The following is a 9,648-nucleotide window of genomic DNA, read 5'->3' as shown; positions in this document are numbered from 1 at the left end:
TAACATAAATTCCATTAAAAAAAAGGAAAAATTACGCTGTTTTCCACATAGAAAGAAACAGCAAAACATATCTGATACTAAAGTACAGCCCCCCTCAGCCATCTCCTGCCCAAGCAGAATCAGCTTTCTAAAAGTGGGGTCTGAGTGCTGCGAAGGGTGCTGCTTAGCTCCGTAACGACTGTTCTGGTAGGTCGTGACCGGCTGCCTCATTGTGCCATTGCTGCTGTGCTGGTGATGGTGCCTGGGCAGCTTCTGGTGGTCTGAGATGGACTCCATGGAGGTAGAAGGATGGTAACCCCCTCCTGGTCCACCTTCACCCCAGAGCTTCATCTCAGTTACCAGCTCTGTCTTGTCAATCCTGAGACCGTCCATTTTGTCAATGGTCCTCTGCACGTTAGCGACCACAGGGATCTGTTGGACTGAGTTGTTGTGGTAACACTCATCTCTCGAGTTCTGATCCTTGGTGAAGTGGTAGCAGGGTTTCTTGTCGTCTACCTGGCTGATCGGGTAACTTAAAGCTTCCTGGAAGCCCAGCATGGACGCCTTGCAGTACTTGGAGTGAAGCAAGATGATCTTGAGATGCTGCATGGTCACGAACATGTGCTGCAGAGCCGAACTGGGGGTGATGCGTTCGTAGGAGTCCAGGGTCAGCATCCTCTTCAGGAGCTCCACCATGCTCTTGCGGCCAACGCTTTGTCGTCTTGGAAGGTGGCAGCTTTGGAGGCGTTCATGGTCTCCAGTTCGTCCAGCGAGCTCAGAACTTGCTTCCTCCTCTCCTGGAAGACCTTGCCCTACGGGAGATCCTCGGTGGAGATCCTGGTAGAAGATCCATAAGATCCATAAAGAAATTCTAGCCCTTCAAGACTGTCAAGAAGTTCCACCTTTGCTTATTGCATTGGAAACACTGTTGTGGGGCTCCAATGATGAGATGCCGATATTCTCCACCTGGCGGAGCTGATGGGTCCGGACTCTGTCCACGCCCCTCAGGTGTAGTCCTGACTCTGGTCCCGCCCCCTCACCTGAGTCTCAGGTACAGCTGGGAAGATGGCGACAAGGCGAGTTTGTGCTGCTGGTCTAGCTGAATTAAATTTTTTAAATGTTTTAAAACTTATTTTAAAATATTTGCTTAATTTACGGTGTGCTGTTTTTTTTCTGTTTTGTAGTTACAAGTTTGAACAAAAACCGTTTCGTCCTAATTAAGGTAAGTCTATTTGTCTGCTTTAAATTCAACATGTTTTGCTTGCAGTTGAACTGAGAAATGAATGCATCATTTAACATATATAAATGCTGATGTTTAGTTTGTTTAGGGTGAGCTTCATTTGCAATATTGGCTAATATTTCATTTGCTAATATTTTAGCCATTTCGATTTGCAAACCGGTTTTTTTTTCCCCTTTGCTGTTGAGTCTGCATAGTTGTTAAAAGCGAATGAAGCGTGCTTCTATCTATATCTAACTATCTATAATTTTGTACGCTGCATGTTTATATTTATATTGGTTTGTTCTGATGTGTTGTGGTGTATTTGACATGCAGTGTTATACACGCATAACATAATTCATTTGTAAATATAATTTGTTAAAAACGGCGCGTGCAATGTATTGCAGTGCGTTAACATAACACAGCTGGATGCACGCTCCCCAGTGCTGCTGAAATACGTTGGATGTCTTTGGATGTTATACACAATATCTCAGCTAAAGTATTTCTGTTAATTGAAAATATCAAATGCCACTAAACAAGAGTGGGGTAAAATAGTGACTCGAGCCGGTAGAAAACAAAAAAACAAACAAACAAAAAAAAATAGCCTTGTTATAGTTATGTATAACTAATACAAATTATATGTCAGTAAGGATCTCCAAAATATTGCTGCCAGGTAGTTTAACATCAATTGTAGTCCGTTATATATATATATATATATATATATATATATATATATATATATAATACAAATGTGATGTTTAACTTAGTTTGTTGCAAAAATCTGTACACATTGTAATTGAACATTAAAACTAGGCAGGCAATTGTCCGTCTACAAGAACCTCTTCGTCTGTTATGGGAGGGTGTGAAATGGGTGACTTATTCAGTTTGATTCTTGGTAAGTGGAGAGTTTACAGTTACAGATTATTGTGCATTATTAGATTGCATTGCCACCTTTATATTGAGTGTCGTTCAGTATTCGGTAATACAAATACAATTTTCTGAATGATAGCATCATATTGTTAGGCTATGTACATGTAGCGTTTCAATGTAATTTAAAAAGTAGTGTATGTTCATTAAGAAAACTTGGATAATCACTCAAGGTATGCATTTGCACACCCACGTGAGTCGTGTATACTAATGTACGCTTTATTAAGATGTAGCTGCGCTCTGAAAACACAAACCGGGGCATTTCAGAATGTTAACAACACGGCCCCGACAATAAGTACCATCGATCAGGATCTGAAATGGAAACCTGCGTTCGTTTTTCACATGCAATCAGTCATTTAAAAGAATATTGCAAGGATGAATAACCTTCTGAAATAGAACTTTGCAGCAGAACACACAGTACCAGTAAAAAAAAAAAAAAAAAAAAGTGTGTGTATATATATATATATATATATATTGAACAATGCCAATGGAATCATCCATTGTGAACGGTTCAGGATTTGTATAACTTGATTTCTAAAGGGTTATCTGTTACTTTATTATCCTTTATTATTTGATGCGTTGCTTATTCTGTTTCATGTCCTCTGTTTGTTGATTGTTATTATTACATTTTTTTTTTGTTGTTTCAGGGAAGCCGTCTGACTTTTCCTCGGCAACTTTGCATTGTGTGCCTTTCTTGGGAGGTTGAAGCAAGGAGAGAGTTCATGACTTTGTTGGCAAGTTGTCGTTTTTCACATGTCTTGCAGCTTCATAGTTAGCATTTTGGTTTAATACTGCAATTTGCAAATTTATCTACAGTGATGTTACGTTTCTGTTCTAGCCAGTGATATGAAGTCACTTATTTCCATGCACTTTGTGTATTTGTGTTGAATTGTGGTCGCTATTTACCTGCTTGATTACGTCATGGATTCACTGTGTAATAAAGCTGTATTGTTTATTTCTGTGTCCATCGTTTTCTACTAGATCCATGTTGTCTGGCTTTGGGTAAGTTGTTTGGTGCGGAAACCTTGCTGAGACCAGTGGTGAATACAGTACCTAACAAACGATGCAAGGGAGATTTCCCCCCCCCCAACTTGCACAATTGGCGAGGGGGAGCTCCGTTTCATTTTTTGTTGGATACTGCGGAGGCCACCCCCTTTTTGTGTCGGTGCAAATTTTCCCGCCAAAAAACTTAGTATATAGGGTACCCGAGGGGGTTGTCCTTTCACATGTCAATCAAATGAAGCCAGGATGTAGCCAGCCCACCTCTCTTCCCCAGTGGGGAAGGGAGGTGGGCTGGCTACGCCCTTGATTGTGTGTGTGCATATTTACACTGCCCTCTATCAGATATTGGGATGTTCACGGTTAACCCAATATCCGGAGGAGGGCAGTGTACCTGTGCATACACTTATATGGTAGTAATATCACGGCATTGTTACTTTGAGCACACCAGACTGCAGCCAGCTCAGCTCCCTCCTTCAATGGGAGATAGGCTGGCTAGCGTTTTATTTGGAGTGTTCAACTTTACAATACAGAGATATTGGCACCATATATGCATACAGGTATATAGGGTATCAAGAGCACAGCTGGAGCACTCCAAATAAGGCGGTAACCAGCTCACCTCCTCTCCCAATGGGGTGGAGAGGTGGGCTGGCTATTGCCTTGTTTGGAGTGCTCCAAGTACCTCCACTCCTGTGCTCTCAATCACCTATATACTAAGTTTTTTGGCGGGAAAATTTTCACATGCGCAACCAAGGGTAGCATCTACAGTATCCCGCAAACCGTGCAATAGAGTTTCCCCCTTATCGCCAAGAGCGCGATTCAAAGAGAAACTGCATTGCGTGGTTTGTTGGGTACTGGAAGCAAATGCACCGGGAAGATTTTCTTCTGCTAGCCAAAAACGTCACCAGACATCATCATCCGTAACCCGTCAAGAAACAAGGAATACTACAATAAAAAAGACACATTTATTGAAAGAAACACATTAAGTAAATGTAGCATTTCCAAAAGCTACCAATGACACTGTTACTACTGCACAAAATAACTGCTGTAGGAATTAGGTTGTGTTTATAAAAAAATAAATAAAAACTCCAACATGGAATTTAAAAAAAAAAAATCATACAAATATTTAAATCAACAAGGCAAGACTACATTACTCCTCATGGAAACGGACACCGTCAACGAGAAGCAGGAACAGCAAGATTAACAGACCCAGATCATCACCGTTTTCCTGAAATAAAACAAAACATGCGATAATGAACTTGAAGCATTTACACTGTATCACCCAAACTACATTAAACCTTGTGTTTAAATGTGTTCTACCATTGCGATTGGAGCATCTATATTAAGGGAGTGATCTCACATGAATACCAAAACACTGACATCACAAATACTGAATGTGTGCGCAAAACGCGGAGGAAGAGAGATATTGACTTACGATTTGAACTTGAAGTCAGTAAGCCTCGCAAGGCAGACGCTGGACCCAGATAGAATAGAAGAGAATCTTCTGCAATAGAAGAGCTAAAATAAAAAACAAGTAAGCAAACAGTATATCAAATGCAAATATGTCAAAGGAATGTCCTTCATAAGAGTCAATCTTTACACATTGAAGTTATACATAATTCTATTCATGGAATAGAACCAACTTTTTTTTTTAACATTCAAATGGCTCTAGAACCCAATCTCTGCAACAGAGTGTTCTTTACGGTATAACATAACACACAGGAACCACTTTCACTGTTATTCCATTTTACCTGCGCATGACTATCAGACTGATACAAAACTGCACATTAAACAACACTGCGTTATGTCACTTACACACAGGCGTATTAGCTTATAAAAGCAACCGTGCAGCACCGACTTTACTCCATCTAACGCTTAAGTTAACAGTAAGCATATCACAATATTCATTATAACAATGAATATTAGTTAACAGATTTGTTTAAGCATGACAGTGTAGCTCAAAATATTTTAATGATCACCAGATGTCCCGAAAATGCAACTTTCGTACAAATGTATCCATCTATTTTCAAAGTGAATTCTGATATGAATTATAACGGACAGTATTGATCACCTTACAGTGTGGTGATCGTAGAATCATATTTTAAATACAAACATACACATCACCAAGAACACATTATTTCAATTCATTGTTTTCTTAAATAGATTGATTCCACTGTTTTCTATTTTCACTTGTAATTGTAACAAACAGGCTAGTGCAATGTTCAAAATACGTTGTCCTATGAAGCTCAGCGTCATTATCCTCAGATCATCTAAACAACAATAAAACAAAAACCGTAATTATACACGTTTTCGTTTATATAGTGGAATGTGTATCAGAGAGTTGAGAATGCGAATAATACAACAATACCTAAATGCAAAGGAAAGACCGCCAATGATACTCCTTTCTGTAACTTTGTAACACACAGAAATATCCAGGATTATTTAAAAAAGTTTAGAGATTAATGCCTCAAGGACGCCGTTTTTGTATTAAATTGCTTCATTAAATGCCCACGTATTTTATTTTTTACGCACTCGCTGGTGTTATTATATTTTACGGTACTGGTCCCGGTAACATATAAGTTTAAACGCATTAAAACAAAGAGTTAGCGTTATGTGAAATACAAAGCCATGTATTACCTTTAGAACGCCTGGTTCCCCTTTTAGTATTTGGATTTGGAAAACAAACGCTGTGGATACTTCGTAGGCTATCCCGCCGGGGAAATAAATAAATAAATATTATTTATGTTTATATATTTATTTACATATATATATATATATATATATAATATATAGTATATATATATATATATATACACACACACACACACACAAATAAAATGTAGCAAAAGGAGGAGCACAAACTCACCTTGCCGCCATCTTGCCCGCAGTACCTGCGATTCAGGTGAGGGGGCGGGGTCAGAGTCAGGACTACACCTGAGGGGGCGGGGTTTGAGTAACAACTACACCTGATGGGGCGTGGTCGAGGCAGGACGGCCTGGAGAATTTCGGCATTTCATCACTGGAGCTCCAGTGCACAGAAATGACCTACCTGGACAAATGCATTATGCATTATTAAACAGTGAATAATATGCCATTTTAAGTCTCAATGGAGGCTGACCTTAAAGGCTCATTTTTTAAACAATCAGATATTTCCCTTATCTGGGTCTGAACGATGTATGAACCGCTTTATCATAAAATATGGTCATTAAACAAATTTTGAATTTTATATAACTGCAGTGTACAAACTTGAAAGCATATGAACATTTTTAAACTTTTTGTGTTTATTTTAAAAAATGGGAATGAACATTTTGTATAATTACAATTCTTGAACAACAATTTTACTGCACTGTGTTTACTTTTCTTTTTAAACAGCTGAAGAAGGGCTTTTGCTCGAAACGTCCTGAAAATAAAATATTTTTTAATCTTTTAAAATCTGTGTGTACATTTTTTAAAAACCTTTTCATATATATATAGAGAGAGAGAGATTGACCCACCTTAGCACCAGAAGTTGGGCATGAAATCAATGAAAGTCTTGGTCCAAGTTTTGTGTCCAGGGGAATAGCGACTGCCGACTCCTAGGGCAAAGCTGACTGTCAAAATGATCCCGTATTGGTTCAATTGGAACTCGCTTGTATTTAATTAATCTTAGCACTGATTACTGAGTATTTTTCTGAAGAAATTGCAGAGCTGGGGTAGGGAGTAGTCTCAGTTAAAAAGACGGTAAGACATTTTAACATGGGAAAGCTGAAAATGTCATATGAATGTACAGGACGATACCATTAAGTTTGCACTGTATTTTTGCTGTTTTACAATGCCCATGGTTATATTTGCATTCTTTACCCATGTCTTCCATGTTTATTAATATGTACCATACCTCGTTTTTCTTTGCAATGCTTATGTTACCATGTTGTCACTGTGCTCTACATTTGGCTGTGCTTGTACTACGGGAAACCTTTATAAGGAACAGCTTGCAAGATACAGCGCATCCGAAGCAGTTCTGGCAAACTGTGGTATTGCTTCCCTTACCAGAGCAGGACATATCATTGCATTTGTGGTTTTTAGAGCTTTTAACCTCATTTCATCTCACCGTCAGGGGATTGGACAGAATCCGTAATGACAGTGTAGAATACAACATTGCCCGTTACAAATACAAATGGGAAAAATAAGAAAGTGGCAGTAGACAAGTTCACTGGTGTAAATACTATTGTATAACTGACAACATGTCTGTTGTATAGAGATTAAAACATGCATGTACCGTTTATATGACCTCAGTAAAAAATATCGAGTATTTTAAGTATTTTGTGATCTTTCTTTTTTTTGGGGGGGAGGGGGGAGGGGGGGGGGGGTGGGTTCTTTAATAAAAATAACAAAAATAGTCAGCATTATTTTTTATGAATTTTTTTTTTTTTAGTACAAACGGTCAGTGTAAAAGGTACATTGTCCTTCTTGTTTATTTAAATAATTTGAACTTCTATTAACAAACTTAAAAATACTCTGATATACTCGGTAAAAGAAAGAGAGAGAGACAGAAAAGCAGGCAAATGGTTTAAGGCAAATATCTGGTTTTCACAGACCATTCCCAAACTCAAATCTGTCCATATTTTCTGTTTCATTTGTATTGGGCTGCAGATCTCGCAGACTTTGATACAGGTCTGATAGTAGGAGCTCAGTTGGATCCCACGAAGTCCACACATTAAGGGCATATATATATATATTATTATCCTATATATTACATATATATATTATATATATATATATATATATTATATATCCCGGTAGACGATTGAAGTCTCTTGCTGATGGGTATATATTTTCCTCTAAATGCATTCTGCAAGTTCTGTCCAGAATGTAAGTCGCCAGCGTGAATCGAAACCACAGAGTTCAATCTTTTGTTAGAGTCCATCCCTCTAAAATGCTGAAATCCAATAAAGTAACCCCCAAAATTTAATTCAAAGAGACCATGCAATCTGCAGTTAATAAACGCTGGCAGGTTTTTTAAATTGAAGATCCAGAAATTATGAAAACTAAGGAACAAAAGAGCGCTCAAATTCATTTCAGGACAGATCTGATCTGGATAGCTTGTGGAAGTTCATTAGTCTTTTAAAGAACACAATATATATTTTGCCTGTACATTGTTGTTTTATAATGAAGTAAAACCCCCAACATAAAATTATTCTGGGTCACATGAAAGTAAAGCACATTTCAGATCACAACTGTATACAGGAAAAACACGATATTAATGCAATAAAGTTCTAAAACGATTAATAGATTTTAAGGTACAGTTTAGAGCATTTTCCACTTAAAAAATCTCAATAAACACAAATAATGAAGCCACCTCACATTATTAGCAATATTTTCTATTACACATTGCAATAAAATATATTTACAGTTAATATAATTCACACGACAGTTTGTCAGATTCAAAAGAAAGAAAACTTGCATAGGGCCACAATCGCCAATCACCTTCAGAAGACGAAAGAGAAAGAGTCTTCAGTGGCTTGCAGTTTTGAACCCTGGGTTGCACAAGAATTGGATTATAAGAACAAGCAAAAGCCCAAATATCCTCCCTCCCTTGAATGGCTAAAACTAGTACATTCCCAGGCAAACTCACCTTGTTCATGCTGCCATCTAGTGGAAGCCTAGGGGAAGACACCCTTTAATATGATGGGTATCGACTAATGTGACATGGACGTGGATTTTTAGAGTATGTTTAAGCAATGTAAGTAAATAACAAGCTTCACAAATGATTAGCCACAAAAAACAGAATAGGGAGTATCCATTAATTGTTCTTAGAAGTATTAAATGCTTGTCCTATTGATTGGTAGCAATGTTGAGCTGTCTTACTGAAATACCCCACCACACCACGCGCTGGTATATGGTTGGGTACATATACCCCATGCTGGTTTAGGGTACAATACAATACAAATGCACGCTTATACAGATCATGTTAATGCAATTCAGATATTTAAATACCCCCAGGTTTAAAATAACAGCAGTAAATTCATCATGAATTCCATTTGAATGCCACAGGAATAACATCTGTATGTCTTGTGCTCTATCTCAGAGTTCTGAAGTAATGCACTGATGTCAAGCAGCAAAGCACACAGGAAACAAGATTGCAGGTGAGCCTGGCTGCTGAAAAACGGTACATTAAGAAAACAGGGGAACTGAAGATGGTAGCATGTAAGAGAGCAAATGTGAGATTGCTGCATAAAAAAAATGCTGAGCAGTGATAGCAAAGCCAGTATCATCAACCACAAAAACATGGAAATAAAGCACCTTTACAATGAGTCTGTGGCTATTATTATCACCCAATCTACCCTGAATAAAAAGACAATTCATACCAGATGACAATCAAAGTTTTCAGACTAACAAACGTGGCCAAAAAGGGTCTTAATTGAACACTTTGTTTCTTTCTCATAGGTCTAGACTGTTAATTGCTAATCAATAATTGAAGAATGCAGTGGTATTTACTGTCAATACAAATACATGTTCCATTATGTTCTGATAAGGCACAGGACTGGCTA

At 38.1% G+C, this 9,648-nt stretch overlaps 1 long non-coding RNA gene across 1 annotated transcript; it reads right to left on the bottom strand.

Annotated features, from left to right (window-relative positions):
* Positions 1-4,067: 4,067 nt before the first annotated feature.
* Positions 4,068-5,822, bottom strand: LOC121304800. Its single transcript, XR_005947999.1, has 3 exons — positions 5,759-5,822; positions 4,557-4,639; positions 4,068-4,349 (listed from the first exon to the last, which is right to left on the bottom strand). It is a non-coding gene; the product is annotated as an uncharacterized LOC121304800 (long non-coding RNA).
* Positions 5,823-9,648: the final 3,826 nt, after the last annotated feature.

The sequence above is a fragment of the Polyodon spathula genome, chromosome 40 (assembly GCF_017654505.1).
Source record: "Polyodon spathula isolate WHYD16114869_AA chromosome 40, ASM1765450v1, whole genome shotgun sequence".
NCBI lineage: Eukaryota > Metazoa > Chordata > Actinopteri > Acipenseriformes > Polyodontidae > Polyodon > Polyodon spathula.
This window is presented reverse-complemented; position numbering and strand designations above follow the sequence as displayed.